Source organism: Neofelis nebulosa, chromosome 6 (assembly GCF_028018385.1).
Source record: "Neofelis nebulosa isolate mNeoNeb1 chromosome 6, mNeoNeb1.pri, whole genome shotgun sequence".
NCBI lineage: Eukaryota > Metazoa > Chordata > Mammalia > Carnivora > Felidae > Neofelis > Neofelis nebulosa.
Window position 1 is genome coordinate 13,963,039 of NC_080787.1, and position 20,378 is coordinate 13,983,416.

General features: G+C 41.3%; 1 long non-coding RNA gene across 1 annotated transcript in view; it reads right to left on the bottom strand.

The window, feature by feature from the left end:
- Window positions 1–5,096: 5,096 nt before the first annotated feature.
- LOC131513725 (uncharacterized) overlaps window positions 5,097–20,378 on the bottom strand; it is a 414,851-nt gene continuing 399,569 nt past the window's right edge. The window contains exons 3-4 of the long non-coding RNA XR_009262750.1: window positions 19,104–19,175; window positions 5,097–5,512 (exon numbers count right to left, since the gene is read on the bottom strand). This is a non-coding gene — a long non-coding RNA (uncharacterized LOC131513725). The remainder of the gene's footprint in view (window positions 5,513–19,103; window positions 19,176–20,378) is intronic.

Genomic DNA, 20,378 nt, shown 5'->3' on the forward strand with positions numbered 1-20,378 from the left:
TTGCTCATTCTGTTCTCTCCACCTAGAATGCCCTTCCTTGATAAACCCTGGCTCACCTCAATAGTCATTATAGGGGGCACCTTCATATAATGATGCCAGTCACAGCTTATGCCCCCAACTTCCTCCTAGACTTGGCCAAACATCCCTTCTGTTTCCACTGTGTTCCATATATAATTCCATCAATACTTTGTTGTTCCTAAATTTAGGCTTTGGTCTCCTCCTCTTCTATAAACTCCTTTAGGTAAAATTTACTAATTTCACCTCTGTATTTAGAGGCTCTAATGTATTATATATACTGGATAAGTGTGTGTGTGTGTGTGTGTGTGTGTGTGTGTGTGTGTGTGTTTAAGGGGCAATAAACATAAGGCTAATAGTTGGCATCAGGTTAACATGTTACCCCTGCAGGTATATTTTGATTTTAACAGTGCTATATTGGTGGATATTATACAGTAATAATAATCCTGGAAGGTTGTGCCTTGGGAGGGATTTTGCAGATTGATTGCCCCTGACTTACTCCATTGGAATCCTAGTGCCACAGATACTAACATTTTCTTTAAAGAGACTTTAAAATGTGGAGAACAAATGTAGAAAAAGCTAATTCATATTTGTATTATTTTTAACTTCAGGATTTCTGACTTTCCCAAATAACCTTGATATCTAAGAGGGATGATATCTGAGTATTTCTTAAATTTGTTTGAAGTTAGAATCATTTTATTTGCAAATCATTCCACAGAACTAGAATTCCTCAGAACACACTTTGGACAAAACTGGTGAGGCCAATTTCTTCCATTTGACAGAGGAAGAAACTGTTGATCATAGAGACCCAAGGAAAAACCCTGTGTGTTATTGACATTAGAACTGGGTCTTCCAATATCTTGTCTAGGATTCATTCCATTAAAATATGATGGTAGAGGGGCGCCTGGCTGGCTCAGTTGCTTAAGCGTCTGACTTCAGCTCAGGTCATGATCTCATGGTTCATGAGTTCGAGCCCTGCATCAGGCTCTGTGCTGACAGCTCAGAGCCTGGAGCCTGCTTCAGAGTCTGTGTCTCCCTCTCTCTCTGCCCCTTCTCCACTCACACTTTCTCTCTCTCTCTCTCTCTCTCTCTCTCAAAAATAAACATTTAAAAAAAATTTTTTTAAAGATGGTAAAATTCTCAGCTCTTTTGGTGGCAATTTGTTCCTGGGAGTAGATGTTCAAAAAAGAAAAAAAAAAAAAGGAGAATTGAGGAGAATTCATGGCCTAATGGACAAGACATAAGTGATAATAAGTGTTATAATACATAAAAGAGAGATGGCAATTGTGTTAAAGTCCTGATGGGAGGCTACAAGTCATAGAGCACGATGTCCCTTGTGCACAGCCCTGTGAAGCACTGCCCTACCGAAGTGAAAGACTCCCAAGTCCCAAAACCTGGGGACAGGAAAACTCCCTCAGCCCGCACCAAAAAGCCTGCCTCTGAGTAAGGGTGCCTCATTACCTATTTAATGTGAAACAATTACATGCTCAGCCTGGGGAGATTGAGAAGTAGATTTGGAGGCTCCTTGGGGCTGTTTAAAATTAAGAGGGAAGAGGCACAGTCAGTTGAGCATCTGCCTCCTGCCTTTAGCTCAGGTTATAATCTCAAGGTTTGTGGGATGGAGCCCCATCCCACACACTTTGCACTGAAAGTATGGAACCTGCTTGGAATTCTGTCTTTCCCCCTCTCTCTCTGCCCCTCCCCTGCTCTTTCTCTCTCAAAAAAAATAAACATTTTTAAAAACTTTAATTAAATTAAGAGGGAAAACAGGGGCGCCTGGGTGGCTCAGTTGGTTGGGCGGCCGACTTCGGCTCAGGTCATGATCTCGCAGTCTGTGAGTTCGAGCCCCATGTCGGGCTCTGTGCTGACAGCTCTGAGCCTGGAGCCTGTTTCAGATTCTGTGTCTCCCTCTCTCTGACCCTCCCCCGTTCATGCTCTGTCTCTCTCTGTCTCAAAAATAAATAAACGTTAAAAAAAATTTTTAAATTAAGAGGGAAAACAGAAGTGAACAGAATTATATACAGAGCCTACGTTCGCACAATAAGAAATTTGCGATGGAATCCCAGACCCCCGACACATCACAGCTTTCTATTGCTCAATGATTTAAGAGTCTTGACCAGTAGTGTTGAAATATCCATTGTGAACAGTAGGTTCTACATATTTTTAAGTACGATGGGGTGTAAGCTTGATTTTCCCAAAGTTGGCCTATAAACATGTTTAGTTTTCATGTTCCTTTCATACTCAGCTTGGACCCACCTTAGGATCTTTTGGATGAAATCACTGCTTTCCAACACCAGCTGTTAGTTTCCCTTCGTTGAGTATAATTCAGAAGAAATCAGAGGGCAGAGTCCAGGTGAAACTAATTTAGGTATTAGCTAGAGGGAACTACTTGTAGATCAATTTTACTCTGACAGATAAATTTGCCTTAGAGATCCAATTATATACAATATTAAGACTAGCATGAATCACCTATCACACTTGGAAACAGCTGCTAATTAAAGCACAGAAATACTAGAACATTCAGAGTTCTTAAGGATTAAAAATGAAAAAAAAATCATTACTTATTTCTCGAAGATCCATTCCGACAGCCATGTTTGTAAGAAACTATTTGTGGGCTCAGTGATATCCACGGTGAAATTCATTTTTATTACTTTTGTTTTCTCTTTTTTTTTTTCTCATTCTCATCCTTTCCATAGACTATGCAAATAGTTAACCTTCTAGCCAAAGAGTGCATGAAAGTGTTATTTTCCTAATACAAAGAGAGTATAGTAGAGTAGCTGAAAGGTTGGGTCCTAGAATCAGACTGTTTGGTTTAAAAACTCAGCTCTGCCACTAACTGGTTATACGATTTTGTGTGAGTTATTTAAACAATCCTAGCCTTGGGTTTCTGTAAAAAAAAAAACGTAAAATGGAAATACAGATAGTAACTGCCTCACAGTGTTGTGGAGGACATTAAATGAGTTACATTTGTTAAACGCTCAACACAGTATTTGAAAGAGAGCGCACACATGCACAAACACACCAAAAGTACACAATTTGTTTTATTTCTTCTTTTTCGCTTGGCTTTTTGGAAAGAAATGAGGACTTTCCACTATCTTATGTTGATTTGGATCCACAAAAAATTACTCTACACTATTTGTTTAGAGTTATGTGCAAATCATCAATTTCTATGGCATTGAAAATCACATGAAAAACGTGAATGGTGATATTTTATGTTTAGAAAGAACAATGAAGGGATAAGAATCTAAAATAATGCAAACAACTAAAAGTATTGAAGGGAGCGGCCAACATGGTGGAGAAGTAGGGGGATCCCTACCTCCTGAGTCTCTCAAACAAAGAAGGGCTGCAGCCAAAGGACTTTGAACCCCGAGACTCTGGGAGGAAAAGAGACTGAGTCTACCAGGGAGAAACCAGGACAACCTGATGGGTCATAGGTGGGTGACTGAACTGGGGGAGATAAAATGGGCTGCATAGGCACGGAGGGGAGGGATCCCCTTCTGCAGAGAGACAAGGGAAAGAGAAAGAGAGGCTGAGGAAGCATAGGACTGTATCTGGACAAGAGAAAAACCTTGGACCGGGACGGAGAGGGATCCCATCTCTAACTGCAGGGCTTTGTTTGGACTGGGGCCGGCTGCCCTGTTCCTGCACCTGGGGAGGAGGGGAGCCACCTCCGGGTCTGGTGATAGGTCAGGAGCGCAGTCCACAGTAGAAAAAATCGGTCCCCTCCCTGAAGTGCTGTGGGGCAGGACAAAAGCAGCCAGGACCACGTAGGGGGGCGGGGGGTGCATGGAGAGGCGCTTTCCCAGTACCGGGCATACAGAGCAGCAGTTTAAATCCCAGCTGAGTGCCAGGGCACAGGAGTCTCACCTGCGCCTCCGACACAGTGAGGACGGCTCCAAAGGAGTGATTTGGGACACCGGGTCATGGAGAAGAGACTGGGGGGTCACCATTTCTCCCCACCACCACCAAGGTGGGGCCTGAGGGATTGGTACGTGGTGCCCACAGCGGAGGCGGGACCAGCCTACACCAAACCATGCCCCTCTGTGCCGGGTAACTGCCTACCTACTGGAGCGGGATAGACGCTGGGGAAGCAGAGAGACCCCTCCTCCAGACCAGCACTGCTGCTTTGCCTGGATTAATTCTAGGACAATTCTTGCTGTATAGATATATTCTCCTTTCCATTTCTCCTTCTTACCTCTTCCCTCCTCTAGGCCGGTTACTCTGGCTATTGGTTTGTTTAAACAGACATGTTTAATCCATTCTCTAGATACATGTTCTACACCTCCTTTACTTTCCTTTCCCTCTCTCTGGAATAATCAAACCGTGGAGTTTCTCTGCCTGGGTACCTTTATCTGCATTTCTTTTTCCCCACCTCCTTCCTTATTTTCTTTTCTCTCTCTCTCTGCTTTAAGCCTTTTAGTCTCTCTGCCTGGTCAATGCTTATTTTTAATTTTTCCCCACCTCTGTCATTTCTCTTTGTATGTGTTCTTGCATCAGCACTGCCTCCACCCTGTTCTTTACTTGAAACTGGTGTTTTTGGTTTTTTTGCTTTTGGATTGTTTTTAGGTTTTTTTTGTGTTTTTTGTTGTTGTTGTTGTTGTTGCTGTTTTGTTTGTATGTTTGTTTTACTTGCTTGTGTGCTTGCGTGTTTTTGTTCCTGTTTGTCTGTCTGTCTGTTTTCCTCTCCAGGGCTACTTCAAGGAACAAATCAAAGCCAACCTAGTGAAGGGTCCAAAATATCACTATGAGTAGGGAAATAACCAAAGTCCTAACAACAGAGAGCAAGTAATGCTCTCCAAAAACCACCTCCTGAAGGGCCAGGCCCTGGACAGTGTATGAACCCCCCTTTTATATAGCTGTGCTCACAGGTGCAGAGCACATAACAAGCTTTTAAAACTCATAAGGGACAGAAAACTAGCCAAAATGACGAAACGGAAGAATTCTCCTCAAAAGAAATTCCAGGGAGAAGTGACAGCTAAAGAATTGATCAAAAACAGATATAAGCAACATTACTGAACAAGAATTCAGAATAATAGTCATGAAATTAATTAATTGCTGGGCTTGAAAAAAGCATAGAATCTATTGCTGCAGAGATCAAGGAACTAAAAAATAGACACGATGAATGAAAAAATGCTATGAATGAGGTTTAAAATAAAATGGAGTTGGCCACACCAGAGACTGAAGACGCAGAGGAGAGAATAGGTGGATTAGAAGACAAAATTATAGAAAAAGAGGAAGCTGAGAAAAAGAGAGATAAAGAAATCCAGGATCACGAGGGGAGAATTAGAGAACTAAGTGATTTAATCAAATGGAGCAATATCCGTATCATAGGAATTCCCGAGGAAGAGAGAAAGAGGCTGAAGGTGTACTTGAACAAATCATACCTGAGAACTTTCCCAATGTGGGGAAGGAAACAGACACTGAAATCCAAGAGGCACAGAGAACTCCCTTCAGACGTAAATTGAATCAATCTTCTGCATGACATATCATTGTGAAACTGGCAAAATAAAAGAATAAAGAGAGAATTATGAAAGCAGCTAGGGATAAACGGTCTTAACATACAAAGGTAGACACAGAAGGGTAATAGCAGACATATCTAGTGAAATTTTGCAGGCCAAAAAGGAATGGGAGGAAATCTTCACTGTGATGAACAGGAAAAGTATGCAGCCAAGAATCCTTTATCCAGCAAGCCTATCATTCAGAATGGAAGGAGAGATAAAGGTTTTCCCAGACAAACAAAAACTGAAGGAATTCATCACCACTAAACCAGCCCTACAAGAGATCCTAAGGGGAATTCTGTGAGTGAAATGTTGCAAGGACCACAATGTACCAGAGACATCACTACAAGCATGAAACCTACAGATAACACAATGACTCTAAACCCATATCTTTCAATAAAACCTTGAATGTAATTGGACTAAATGCTCCAATCAAAAGACATAGGGTATCAGAATGGATCAAAAAAAAAACAAGACCCATCTATTTGCTGTCTACAAGAGACTCCTTTTAGACCTGAGGACACCTTCAGATTGAAAGTGAGGGGATGGAGAACTATCTATCATGCTACTGGAAGTCAAAAGAAAGCTGGAGTAGCCATACTTATATCAAACAAACTAGACTTTAAGTTAAAGACTGTAACAAGAGATGAAGAAGGGCATTATATAATAATTACAGGGTCTATCCATCAGGAAGAGCTAACAATTATAAATGTCTATGCATCGAATTTGGAACCACCCAAATATATAAAACAATCACAAACATAAGCAATCTTATTGATAAGAATGTGGTCATTGCAGGGGACTTTAATACTCCACTTACAACAATGGACAGATCATTTAGACAGAGAATAAATAAAGAAACAAGGGCCCTGAATGATACATTGGCCCAGATGGACTTGACAAATATATTTAGAACTCTACATCCCAAAGCAACAGAATATACTTTCTTCTCAAGTGCACATGGGACATTCTCCAAGATAGGTCACATACTGTGTCACAAAACAGCCCTCAATAAATATAAAATAATGGAGATCATACCACACACACTTTCAGATCATAATGCTATGAAACTTGAAATGAACCACAGGAAAAAGTCCAGAAAACCTCCAAAAGCATGGAAGTTAAAGAACATCCTACTAAAGAACAAATGGGTCAACCAGGCAGTTAGAAAAAAAAAATTAAAAATATATGGAAACAAATGAAAATGAAAACACAACAATCCAAACCCTTTGGGATGCAACAAAGGCAGTCCTAAGAGGAAAATACATTGCAGTCCAGGCCTATCTCAAGAAACAAGAAAAATCCCAAATACAAAATCTAATAGCACACTTAAAGGAACTAGAATCAGAACAGCAAAGGCACGCCAAACCCAAAAGAAGAAGAGAAATAATAAAGATCAGAGCAGAAATAAACAATATAGAATCAAAAAAAAAAAAACAGTAGAACAGATCAATGAAACCAAGAGTTGGTTTTTTGAAAAAAAAAAAAAAAATTGATGACCCTCTAGCCAGGCTTCTCAAAAAGAAAGGAGAAAGGACCCAAATAGACAAAATCATGAATGAAAATGGATTTATTACAACCAGTCCCTTAGAAATACAAGCAACTATCAGAGAACACTATGAAAAATTATATGCCAACAAACTGGACAACCTGGAAGAAATGGACAAATTCCTAAACAGCCACACACTACCAAAACTCCAACGGGAAGAAATAGAAAATTTGATCAGACCCATAACTAGTGAAGAAATTGAATCAGTTATCAAAAATCTCTCAACAAATAAGAGTCCTGGACCACATGGCTTCCCTGGGGAATTCTACCAGACATTTAAAGCAGAGATAATACCTATCCTTCTCAACTTGTTCCAAAAAATAGAAAGGGAAGGAAAACTTCCAGACTCATTCTATGAAGCCAACATTACTTTGATTCTCAAACAAGACAGAGATCCAGCAAAAAAAGAGTACTACATGCCAATATCCCTGATGAATATGGATGCAAAAATTCTCAACAAGATACTAGCACATCAAATTCGACAGCATATGAAAAGAATTATTCACCATGATCAAGTGAGATTCATTCCTGGGTTGCAGGGCTAGTTCAATATTCACAAATCAATCAATGTGATACATCACATTAATAAAAGAAAAGATAAGAACCATATGATCCTGCCAATAGATGCAGAAAAAAGCATTTGACAAAACACAGCATCCTTTCTTAATCAAAACCCTCAAGAAAGTCAGGATAGAAGGAAAATACTTAAACATCATAAAAGTCATTTATGAAAAGCCTATAGCTAATATCATCCTCAATGGGGAAGAACTGAGAGCTTTCCCCTGAGATCAGAAACACAACAGGGATGGCCACTCTCACCACTGTTGTTTAACATAGTGTTGGAAGTCCTAGCATCAGCAATTAAACAACAAGATGAAATAAAAGGCATCAAAATTTGCAAAGATAAAGTCAAACTTTCACTTTTCACAGATGACATGATACTCCACATGGAAAACCCGACAGACACTACCAAAAGTCTGCTAGAACTGATACATGAATTCAGCAAAGTCACAGGGCACAAAATTAATGTACAGAAATCAGTTGCATTTTTACGCACCAAAAATGAAGCAACAGAAAGAGAAATAAAGAAACTGATCCCATTCACAATTGCACCAAGAACCATAAAATGCGTAGGAATAAACCTAACCAAAGATGTAAAAGATCTGTTGCTGAAAACAACAGAAAGCTTATGAAGGAAAATGAAGAAGACACAAAGAAATGAAAACAACATTCCATGCTCATGGATTAGAAGAATAAATGTTGTTAAAATGTCAATACTACCCAAAGCAATCTACACATTCAATGCAATCCCAATCAAAAGTGCACAGCATTCTTCTCGAAGCTAGAACAAACAATCCTAAAATTTGTATGGAACCACAAAGATCCAAATAGCCAAAGTAATATTGAAGAAGAAAACCAAAGTGGGAAGCATCACAATCCCAGACTTTAGCCCGTACTACAAAGCTGTAATCATCAAGGCAGCATGGTATTGGCAGAAAAACGGACACATTAGACCAATGGAATAGAATAGAGACCCCAGAATTGGACCCACAAATGTATGGCCAATTAATCCTTGACAAAGCAGGAAAGAGCATCCAATGGAAAAAAAGACAGTCTCTTTAAGAAATGGTGCTGGGACAACTGGACAGCAATATGCAGAAGAATGAAACTACTTTCTTATATCACACACAAAAATAAATTCAAAATGGGTGAAGGACCTGAATGTGAGACAGGAAATCATCAAAACCCTAGAAGATAAAGCAGGAAAAAACCTCTTTGACCTCAGCTGCAGCAATTTCTTACTTGACACATCTCCAAGGCAAGGGAATTAAAAGCAAAAATGAACTACTGGGACCTCATCAAGATAAAAATCTTCTGCACTGCAAAGGAAACAATCAACAAAACTAAAAGACAACCAACAGAATGGGAAAAGATATTTGCAAATGACATATCGGACAAAGGGCTAGTATCCAAAATCTATAAAGAACTCACCAAACTGCACACCCAAGAAAACAAATAATCCAGTGAAGAAATGGGAAGAAAATATGAATAGACACTTTTCCAAAGAAGACATCCAGATGGCCAACAGACACATGAAAAGATGCTCAACATAACTCATCATCAGGGAAATACAAATCAAAACCACATTGAGATACCACCTCAGGCCGGTCTGAGTGGCTAAAATGAACAAATGAGGAGACTATAGATGCTGGCAAGGATGTGGAGAAATGGGAACCCTCTTGCACTGTTGGTGGGAATGCAAACTGGTGCAGCCACTCTGGAAAACAGTGTGGAGGTTTCTCAAAAAATTAAAAATAGATCTACCCTATGACCCAGCAATAGCACTGCTAGGAATTTACCCAAGGGATACAGGAGTGCTGATGCATAGGGGCACATGTTCCCCAATGTTTATAGCAGCACTTTCAACAGTAGCCAAATTATGGAAAGATCCTAAATTTCCATCAACTGACGAATGGATAGGGAAGATGTGGTTTATATATATAATGGAATACTACTTGGCAGTGAGAAAGAATGAAATCTGGCCATTTGCAGCAATGTGGATGGAACTGAAGGGTATTATGCTAAGTAAATAAGTCAGTCAGAGAAAGAGAGATACCGTATGTTTTTACTCATACGTGGATCTTGAGAAACTTAACAGAAGACCATGGGGGAGGGGAAGGGGAAAAATTACAGAGAGGGAGGGAAGCAAACAGTAAGAGATCCTTAAATACTGAGAACAAACTGAGGGTTGATGGGGGTGGGGGAGAGGGTAAAGTGGGTAATAGGCATAGAGGAGGGCACTTGTCGGGATGAGCACTGGGTGTTGTATGGAAACCAATTTGGCAATAAATTATATTTAAAAAAATAAAATAGAGTAATGCAAAAAGGGATGCCTGGGTGGCTCAGTCAGTTCAGTGTCTAACTCTTGGTTTTGGCTCAGGTCATGATCCCAAGATCAAGGGATCAAGCCCCATATCAGGCTCTGCACTGAGTGTGGAACCTGCTTAAGATTCTCTCTCTCCCTCTCCCCCTAACTTTCTCCTTTTCTTGCACTCTCTCACTCTAAAATATAAATAAATAAATAAATAAATAAATAAATAAATAAATAAATAAATAAATAAATAAAATAAAATAAAACAAATAATGCAAACACACATCTACACTGATTATAACTACCTTGGTGTATCTGGTATGCTCACACCCCCTGTCATCAATGCCATGCTTATGAATCTTTGGATCAAACATTCGTTGAATGTTGAACTTGTTCAACAAGTATTGAATGCTTTCCAGGTGTCTGGCTCTTATCTAGGCACTGGGTTTCAAAAAGTTTCAAAAGAAATAAAATATGATTCCTTCCTTGAGAATCTGTATCTTGTGATTTATACACACAACTCACCACTTTACCTCCATTCTAATTGCACTGACGGTTCTATGTCTTCTCGATTGAAAGAAATGCTCATGCCTCTCTGTTTTCTAATAGGAAAGCAGTTAATTGGACATATTTTCTCCCTTCAGCTTACTATGAGCGCCAAGGCTCTGTAACACCATGCATCTTTACAGACCAGAGTTTTCACGGAAACATAAATTATAGGGAGATGGGGAGAAGGGGCTTACTGCATAGGAGGGTACCAAATTCCAAGTAAATTATCTAAATGAGACATTCTTGATGCAGTTTGTGGTAGTTCTGGAGTCAGAGGAGAATGTGAAGGAGACAAAGATATTTTCTTTCCTGGGGAAACCATTGAAAGAAATGTCAACATTTTTATATATCCCATGATAAATAAATCTGAATTAAATTATTTCGGTGTATGGTTTAGGAAGAACTATATAAATCTGTGATGTGTGTTAAGGTTCAATGTCTTCCTCATTGTTAAAGGAAACCATCAGGATGACCAGCCTTAACAGAAACATCAAGTCTGAACTTCTTATTTTAACTCCCAAGTTAGAAATCCTTAGCTGTCGTGAAGGAGAGTCTGTGACTCAGGTAGTTAAATCTGCATTAAAAATGAGATCATGGGAAAATAAAAAAAATAAAAAAATAAAAATGAGATCATGGGGCACCTGGGTGGCTCAGTCAGTTGAGCACCTGACTTTGGCTCAGGTCATGAGCTTGCAGTTTGTGAGTTCAAGCCCCATGTCAGGCTCTGTGCTGACAGCTCAGAGCCTGGAGCCTACTTCGGATTCTGTGTCTCACTCTTTCTCTGTTCCTCCCCTGCTCATTCATTCCTCTCTCTCTCTCTCTCTCTCTCTCTCTCTCTCTCTCTCTCTCTCTCCAAAAATAAATCAAAATTTAAAAAATTGTTTTAATAAAAATGAGATCACAATCAGACATTGGTGTTTGCATTGTTCTTCATGAATGAAATGAAACTTACTTAAGAGTTAGGACATAATGACACATAATCCTTAAACATTGGTGAGAAGGTTTTATCACAGAGGTTTTTGAAAATCTGCTGGAAGAAGCCCATATACACAAAGGTTTTCACAGGAACTTCATGAGATCGCTTCAAAACCATATCCAGAGAAACTAAAGAGACCCATGGATACTTACAGAAGGAAAGCTATTCAGACTTATTGTGTGTATGTGTATGGTTGCAATTAATTAGCTTACAGTAGTCCATTTTTGTGTTGAAAAATTCCATTTTGGGGGCACCTGGGTTTCTCAGTTGGTTAAGCATTTGACTCCTGATTTCAGCTCAGGTCATGATCTCACGGTTCATGAGATCAAGCCTGGTGTCAGTCTCTGCACTGACAGGGCACAGCGTGCTTGGGATTCTCACTCTCCCTCTCTTTCTGCCCCTCCCCAGTCGTGCTCTCTCTCTCCCTCTCAAAATAAATAAATAAACCCTTTTAAACAATTCAATTTGGTGTGTGTGTTAACATCATGAATTATTCAAAAAGGTTGGGTTAAGGTGCAGAAAGACAAATACTGTATGATCTCACTTATATGCAGAATCTAAAAAAAGTCAAACTCATTGAACCAGAGTAGAACAGTTATTTCCAGGAGCTGGGGGTGTGGGGAACATAGGGAGATGGTGGTCAAAGTGTAGAAACTTACAGGCATAAGATGAATATGAATATTAGTTCTGGGAAGCTAATGTACAACATGGTGATTATAGTTAATACTACACTGTGCACTTGAAATTGAAACAGTAGATTTTCAGTGTTCTCAGCACACACACACACATATACACACACACACGATAACTATGTGAGGTGATGGATGTGTGAATTATCTTGATTGTGTTAATTTCACAATGTATTGATGTATTAAATCATCACATCCTACACCTTAGAAAATCATGTTGTGCAACCTAAATACATACAATTTTCATTTGTTAAACATTCTTCAATAAAACTGAAAAAAAATCATTAACTTCATAAAAAAACAACCCCAAACTAAACCAAAACAAAACAGCTTGGGTTAGCTTCCAAAGAGTCCTACTACAGCCATCTTGCACTGATGTAGCTCCTGTCCAAACCTAGTCTTCCCTCAGACACAAACACGCACACTGAGTCCTATACCTCCTCCAGGAGCCAGCGTGGCCAACCCAGTTGCTCAGCTAGTCATTCATTAAGCTCTCTCAGGGATGTGGCCTCAGGGTTACAATTGGGTGGGGAGCCAGGGAAAGGGTACATGCAGAACTGGTTCTCTCCTACGCTGCATTCACAATGTACCTGAGCTATTTAGAATCCAGGAAGACGTAAACGGGGAGTGGCTCTGGAAAGCTCAGGAGGGAGGGACACTGCCCCAAACCTAGGTACGTTCACCTCTGACCTGTCAGCCTGGTGGGGAATTTCTTGTAGGATCAATGTCTGACATTCCCGTGGGAGTAGGGGAGGAGACAGCACACTTGCCACCGAGTGGATGGCAATAGAAAGTGGCTTATTTTTATTCTCTAAAAATTACTTTACAATGGCGTGATTCATAGAGTTCACAACAATTATCTTCAATTGCATAATATTCCATGTAGTGGATAATATATTATTTTGCTTTCTTTTTGTGTTTTATCTATTTGGGTGACACTTTCACTTTCTTTGAAGTAAATAATGCTGAAATAAATCTGAGAGGCTCTTTACACAAATTGCCTTTTTTGCCCAAATTATGAAATAGTGGTTTCTTACAAACTGCAGTGTAGGCATGAACAAAAATGTAAGCCTGGCATTCTTTCTGCAAATAGTCCATTCAAACCAATCTCCTAGAACAAAACAAAACAAAAATCAAACAGACTGAAAAAAAAACCAAGATGATTTCTTGTCTTTATGTAATTGATTATGGACATAACATGAAGACAAAAAGTCCATATATCATACGCTTTCCTCCTCGACACTACTTGGTCCCCACATCAAGTGTATTTTTGTACATAATATGTATTAGTTAGAAAACGTAGATGGTCTGTTCAAAGAGTCTGTGGTACATTATATTCTCCCTAATCTGTGGACACCACTGTTAATTTTTAAGAGATAAAACTCTCTTTTTGGAATTTGCAGAGAACTATTTTGTAACTAGGGGTAAGGGTATTTTAATTAGTCTTGGTTTGAATCAAACAAAATTTAAATATATGGTTGGGAGACCAAACCTAGAAAAATTTGTATGAAGCATGAATAAATTCTTTTTTAAATTTATTTATTTTGAGAGCTGGGAAGGGGCAGAGAGAGAGAATCCCAAGCAGGCTCTGTGCTGTCAGCTGTCAACACAGAGTCTCATGCGGGGCTGGTTCTCATGAACTGTGTGAGATCATGACATCAACCGAAATCAAGCGGGACACTTCACCGACTGAGCCACCCAGGCTCCTCGAAGCAGAATTACTCTTTAAAACCACCTGGTTACTCAAGTATTTTGCCAACACCTAAGATGTAAAACACACAAGAATGTAAGTGACAAAGGGGTGCCTGGGTGGTTCAGTCGGTTGAGTGTCCGACTTCATCATCACAGTTTGTGAGTTCGAGCCCCGCGTCGGGCTCTGTGCTGACAGCTCGGAGCCTGGAACCTGCTTCAGATTCTGTGTCTCCCTCTCTCTCTGCCTCTCCCCTGCTCACGCTCTGTCTCTATCAAAAATAAATAAACATTTAAAAAATTAAAAAGAAAAGAATGTAAGTGATAAAGATACTAGATTTCCAGGCTGTAAGTGTTTATTTGGAAACTACAGAGACACAGGCATTAGAATAGAAAACTTCTGGGATGCTCTGCCGGAGGAGCTCACAAAGTCAACAGTGATCTTGCAGAAAAATGGAAGAACCTGGACTTTATGACAAATAATTTAGTTTATTTATGTTAGCAGGTGCTTTCTAGAATGTTTACTTATTTAATTTTGAGAATAATCTATATACTGAATGCTATATGATCTCTATTCCTACTCCCTTCATTTTGATCAAATCATGACCTTATCAAAGAAGTTTCTTGGGGTAGCAGCCAACCCCGTTGCCTTTCATGAATGTTACCTGAGATGAGTGATAGGGGATACCTATGTTTCTTTGAGTTAGGTTCCCAGAGGTGGGATTAGTGAGGTTATAAGCATTTTTATGACTCTTGACATACTGGTAGCAATACTGTACTTGCAAAGCCTTTGATACATTATGCTGGATTATTTTCCCAAAGGACTGTACTAATTTATAACGCTGCCAGAAATGCACAAGATGAGTGATTTCCTTTCACCTTCAAATGTTTGGACTTTGCCTTTATTTTTTTTATATTTAAAAGTAGATGAAATATGCATTAAAAACTATTAACAAGTGCCCTTGTCAGCCAAAAGCAGCAAAGCAAATCCCAAAAACTGCTATTTCAAATTCCATCACATTAAAATTTTAAAACTCTAGAGTCCTGATACCAAAGACATGTCTAATTCATGCCACGCTGACCTGTCTGACCCACCTGGCAAATTTTAGGGTCTTTTCTGGCTCAATATTAATGTGTGCTTAGACAACATAAGGTTGTTTTCTTTAAGAAAACGGTCACCAGAAGGTGACTGTCATGCAAACATTCTAGTCATCTATATAAAATAATTAGTATTTTAATTAAAGGCAAAGATAAATATTTTTTATTATCTAATTGTTCATTTCATGTATTTCTGTTCTTTTTCTTGAATAAAGGAGGAGGCTGTACATCATATGCCCATGATAATATCTCCAATAATGGTGAACTTGGCTATTTCTACAAATATCTAATAAGGCTGAGAAAAAACTCTGGGTTCCTCAAATTCCATTTCCATTCCTCCTTCCTGGTTTCTGGAAAACTGTCCTTCCCAATCCCTTTGCAGGTAGGCAAGGCCACATGACCAGTTCTGATCAATGAAATTTGGGAAGAAATATGTGTCCTTCCTTCCTTCCTTCCATTCTTTCTTTCCTCCTTTCTTTCTTTCCTCCTTTCCTTCTTTCTTTCTTTCTTTCTTTCTTTCTTTCTTTCTTTCTTTCTTTCTTTCTTTCTTTCTTTCTTTCTTTCTTTATATTTTTTGAAGTGTAATTTATTTTGAGAAAGAGAGAGAGAGGGCAAGAGTGAATGGGGAAGGGTCAGAGAGAGAGGGAGTCACAGGCAGGTTCCACACTGTCAGCACAGAGTCCCTTGCGGGGCTCCATCCCGGGACCCTGGGATCATGACCTGAGCCGATATCAAGTGTCGGGCACTTAACTACCTGAGCCACCCAGGTGCCCCGATAGGTGTCACTTCTGAGCTATGTTAATGAAAATCCCCTTTGTCATTCTCCAGGTTCTTCCTTTTCTTGCCCCAGCACACCTCATGTGGCAAGGCAGTACCTGTGTCGGCCTGGGTCCTGAGTGACCATGTGGAGGAGGACAGCACTGCCCCCCCATTCCTGGACCCCCACAGCCTGCATTAGCATGTGTGAGCAAGAAATAAACATTGTGGGGCACACGGGTGGCTCAGTGGGTTAGGCGTCTGACCTCTGCTCAGGTCACGATCTCGTAGTTCCTGAGTTTGAGCCCCACGTCGGGCTCTGTGCTGACGGCTCAGAGCACGGAGCCTGCTTCAGATTCTGTGTCTCCCTCTCTCTGCCCCTCCCCCAACTCATGTTCAGTCTCTCCCTCCTCTCTCTCAAAAGTAAATAAACATTAAAAAATAAGAAAATGGGGCGCCTGGGTGGCTCAGCCGGTTAAGCGTCAGACTTCGGCTCAGGTCATGATCTCACAGCTCAAGATTTCGAGACCCATGTCAGGCTCTGTGCTGACAACTCAGAGCCTGGAGCCTGTTTCCAATTCTGTGTCTCCCTCTCTCTGCCCCTCCCCCACTCACACTCTGTCCCTCTCTGTCAAAAATAAATAAACATTAAAAAAAATAAGAAGAAGAAAGAAAAAAAGAAACGTTGGACGTATTATGAGATCTGGCAGTTCACTTGATTTGGTAGCATGACCTTCCCAGAACAATGCCTCAGATTGGGTCACGCACTCTCCTATTAAATCTGTTCCCACAGCCACACAGATAAATGGGTAGGGCAAGGATTTCTGGCACGTCTAACGAGGGAACTTTATATGCCCTGACAGGCCCCATTCTAAGAGGATTCTCTGCCTGGTCTCTTGCATTTCATAAGCACCAAATACGAATAGAGATATTAAAATGTATATAGAAGAAAAGAATGCTCAGAACGGTTTAGATTTATACTCACAAACTTCAGAAAACTCCTAAAAGCCCATCTGTTCTGTGAAGCAGTCCAACAAAATGACCACTTGTCACTCACTCTTCTGTGCCGCTGCCTGCACTGTATTGGTGTTTGGGGCTCTCATATGCCCACGTGTGCCTCCGAATCAGGGCCCTGCAGGCCAGCACAGTTTATTGTGTTGTCTGCATGGTGGTTCTCCTAAGATAGGTGAGTAGAGGGGAAAGCAGCCAACAAAAACAAACACAAACTAGCCTTTTCTACAGATGTATGTACTGGAATTTGAAGTTTATAAACAAATCAAGGGGCGCCTGGGTGGCTCAGTTGGTTGAGCATCTGACTTCAGATCAGGTCATGGTCTCCTGGTTCGTGGGTTCAAGCCCCGCATCGGGCTCTGTGCTGACAGCTCAGAGCCTGCGGCCTGCTCAGATTCTCTGTCTCCCTCTCTCTGCCCCTCCCTGGCTCATGCTCTGTCTTTTAAAAATGAATAAACGTTAAAAAAATAAATAAAAAATAAATAAAATAAAGTTTACGAGCAAGTCAAAAGCAGAAGAGTACGTTTTCTCTGTCCTACCAAATTGCCATTTTATAGGGCTTCTCACCCTTTCTATACAAAGAAATGTTCTCTGACAGCAGGCACAGGGAAATAGAGAAATAATCATAGAGCCAGCCTCTTTTCCCTTCTATTCCAGAAATGTACGGCTCCACCAACTGTTCTGTCCTAGGGGTTGCGGTTTAAAGTGGAAAGAGTCTGTTTTAGGAGTAAAAAGACTGTTGATGGAGACTATTCCTGCTAGCTAAGGAAAGACAAAGGGAATTCAGGGCCACCTACCATGTTCCAACCTATTGCTAAGACACTTCACTTAAATTTCTTCATTTAGCCCTCCCTAAATCCCTAAATTTTTCTCATCTATAATGTGGGGATGATAACAGTATTTGAGAGGATTAAATGAGATTAGACATGTGAGACTTCTTTGTAAACGGTACAGGAGCACCATAGAAATGAAAATTATTATTTTCAAAAAGTTGGCTCTTTCCAAAAAGATTACCTATTTTCTCTTGGGCACAGGAAAAGTGTTGCGTGCCTTGTGATGCTTGGTAAGTAACAACTACAGGGAAAAGAATATTCCTTTTCAAATGTTGCCAGACAGAAGGTTTTTAAATGGTGCCTTCATGTCCTAAGACAGAGGGAGGAAGGGAAACATGTAAGAGGGAGGGAGATGAGGAAAGACAGAAACAGAACAGATGGGCACAGAGGACGGAAGGAAGGGAGGGATGAAGAAAGGAAGGAAGGGAAGGAGGGAGGGAGGAAGGGAGGGTAGGAGGAAGGAAGGAAGGGGAGGGAGGAGAAAGGGAAGGGAAGGAGGGAAGGAGGGAAGGAGGGAGGGAGGGAGAGAGGGAGGGAGGGAGGGAGGGAGGGAGGAAGGAAGGGAGGAAGGAAGGAAGGAAGGAAGGAAGGAAGGAAGGAAGGAAGGAAGGAAAGGGAAGGAAAAGGAAGGGAGGGAGGGAAGGAGGGGTAGGAGGTGGAAGGGAAGGGAAGGAAGGGAAGGGAGGGAAGAGGAGGAAGGGAAGGGAAGGGAAGGGAAGGGAAGGGAAGGGAAGGGAAGGGAAGGGAAGGGAAGGGAAGGGAAGGGGAGGGAGAGAGGGTGAGCAACTAAAATCTCTTACAGGAAAAGCTGGTATATATATTTTGCTTGTGTTAGACTGAAGAATCCTGGCTATCACCTTCCATGAAACCTCAGACAGTTTGAGATGTCCTACTTAAGAAGTGACAAATAATACACCTTTATGCCCATTGGAGGAGGAAGCCCAGACCCTCTGGCTGGTCTCAGATATGTCAGACCTGTGTGTACCCTTACGTCTTTGCAGTGAAAGGACAGCTTAATGTGCGGAGACCCCGCAGCAGCAGTGGAATGAAATGACCACAACTCTCACTATCAGTCCTCAGTCTGAGAGCTCCAGGCCTCCCTCACAGGTGCCTTGATGAATCCGTGCCTCGATTCTGTGTCCCGCGAGCCATGCTGTGGCCTGGCCACGTTACACATCTACAGAAGCCCTTGCCCACAAAGAAACCTCGGGGCACCCGGCTAGAGATCAGCTGCATTCCCAGACTCCGGAGGCTCTGAGCTGACTTTGAAACTTACAAAATCCTTTTGCTAAGAACCCCAGGCTTCTTTTGCAAGGTGGCCGCTGCGGGCAAAACAGTGACACGCCTGTGGTGTGCCACACCCACTCCCCTCTGCTTTCCAGGTGTCTAACCCTTCTTTCTCATGGAGGGAAGCTGAGCGTGGAGAGGTTACCTTCTGCCAGGCTACAGGCCTCCCTACGGGCAGAATCCTGGAGTCAAAGGGGACTTGTCTTTTGACACCTTGATGCCTTTGATGCCTTGTTTGCGAGGGGAGGGCAGACACAAGCGGAAACCGTTCTTGCTCTTACCTCGCTGTGCATTCCTGGTCACTGGAAACGTGGTGTGAACCCACTCACATTTGCGGCTCTGGATTTCATGACCTGGCATCAAAAGAAAAAGGGAACACTTTCAAAAACATGCTTATTGGGAACAGAACACCGCCAACAACGGTTTTTCTGAATTCAGATTAGCGTTTTAAATGCCTTTCTTTCTTTCTTTCTTTCTTTCTTTCTTTCTTTCTTTCTTTCTTTCTTTCTTTCTTTCTTTCTTTCTTTCTTTTTAATTTTAACTCATTAAAAATGTCTCTGGCAAGAAGATTCTCAGGGCCCCGGACAAAAATGGGAGATGGAAGGAAGGAAGGGTGTGACAGGGAAGGGACAAGAGAGGCAAAACACATGATGCCTCCATTTTCATGAGCGTCCACGTGAGTGTCAAGACAGGAGGTAGAATTCAGAGAAAAGCTGAGTCATGGAGGAGTTTCTACTTTCTGAGCCAATGGAGACCGGAGAAAGGCAGCAGATGATGTTAAGGCAGCCGCAGACACAGAAGCCCAGCTTCGGGAAGCCTCCACGGAAGGGACGTGCATCCACTAGGGAGCCCATAGAACTCTCTGCATCCTTCCCCCCCACACCTGTCTCCTCACAAAGGCAGGAACATTGGTGGTTGCTGAGACAGCTTTGTCCAAACTCTTGTCCTCAAAATTTGCCTCTTTTACAATATGTAATAGCTGTTTAACAGAAAGAGGGCTCCCTGGTCCACTACATGTAGAAGACCCTTCCCACAATATCTCCCCACTATCAGGATATTCATAATGAGAATTAGCATATTAACTACTCAGAGAAGTCCTAGCATGGGTATACCTATCAACTTTATTTAATCTGGTATTCTTCAAATACTTTTATCGATAGATTGTCTCTTTTTTTTCATTTAATCTTCCCCAGAACAGAGTTTGCTCAGTGGACATGTTGTGTAATGGAAAGGTGGTGGAATATTCCTTCCTTCCATGGTTACTCACAGGGCTGATTGGAAGAGAGGCCCCTTTGACAGCCAGGCCTCCACATGGAGCTTGTCAAAGACTACAAATTCTTGTTGTCGGAGGGGAGCAACATCACCCCAGCAGCCAGCAGAAGGCCCAGCGCACCTTCATAAATGAGACAAAGTTGATGGAAAAGTTTTCTGAATCACTATCTAAGAAGGGTACTTGTTTTGATGAGGTTTTTTGGGGTGACAGTGGGGTTCGTGGGGTCTGGAGCCGACGACCAAAAAAGAATTCTTAAAGGCATCTTTGGTGCAAAAAGGGGATT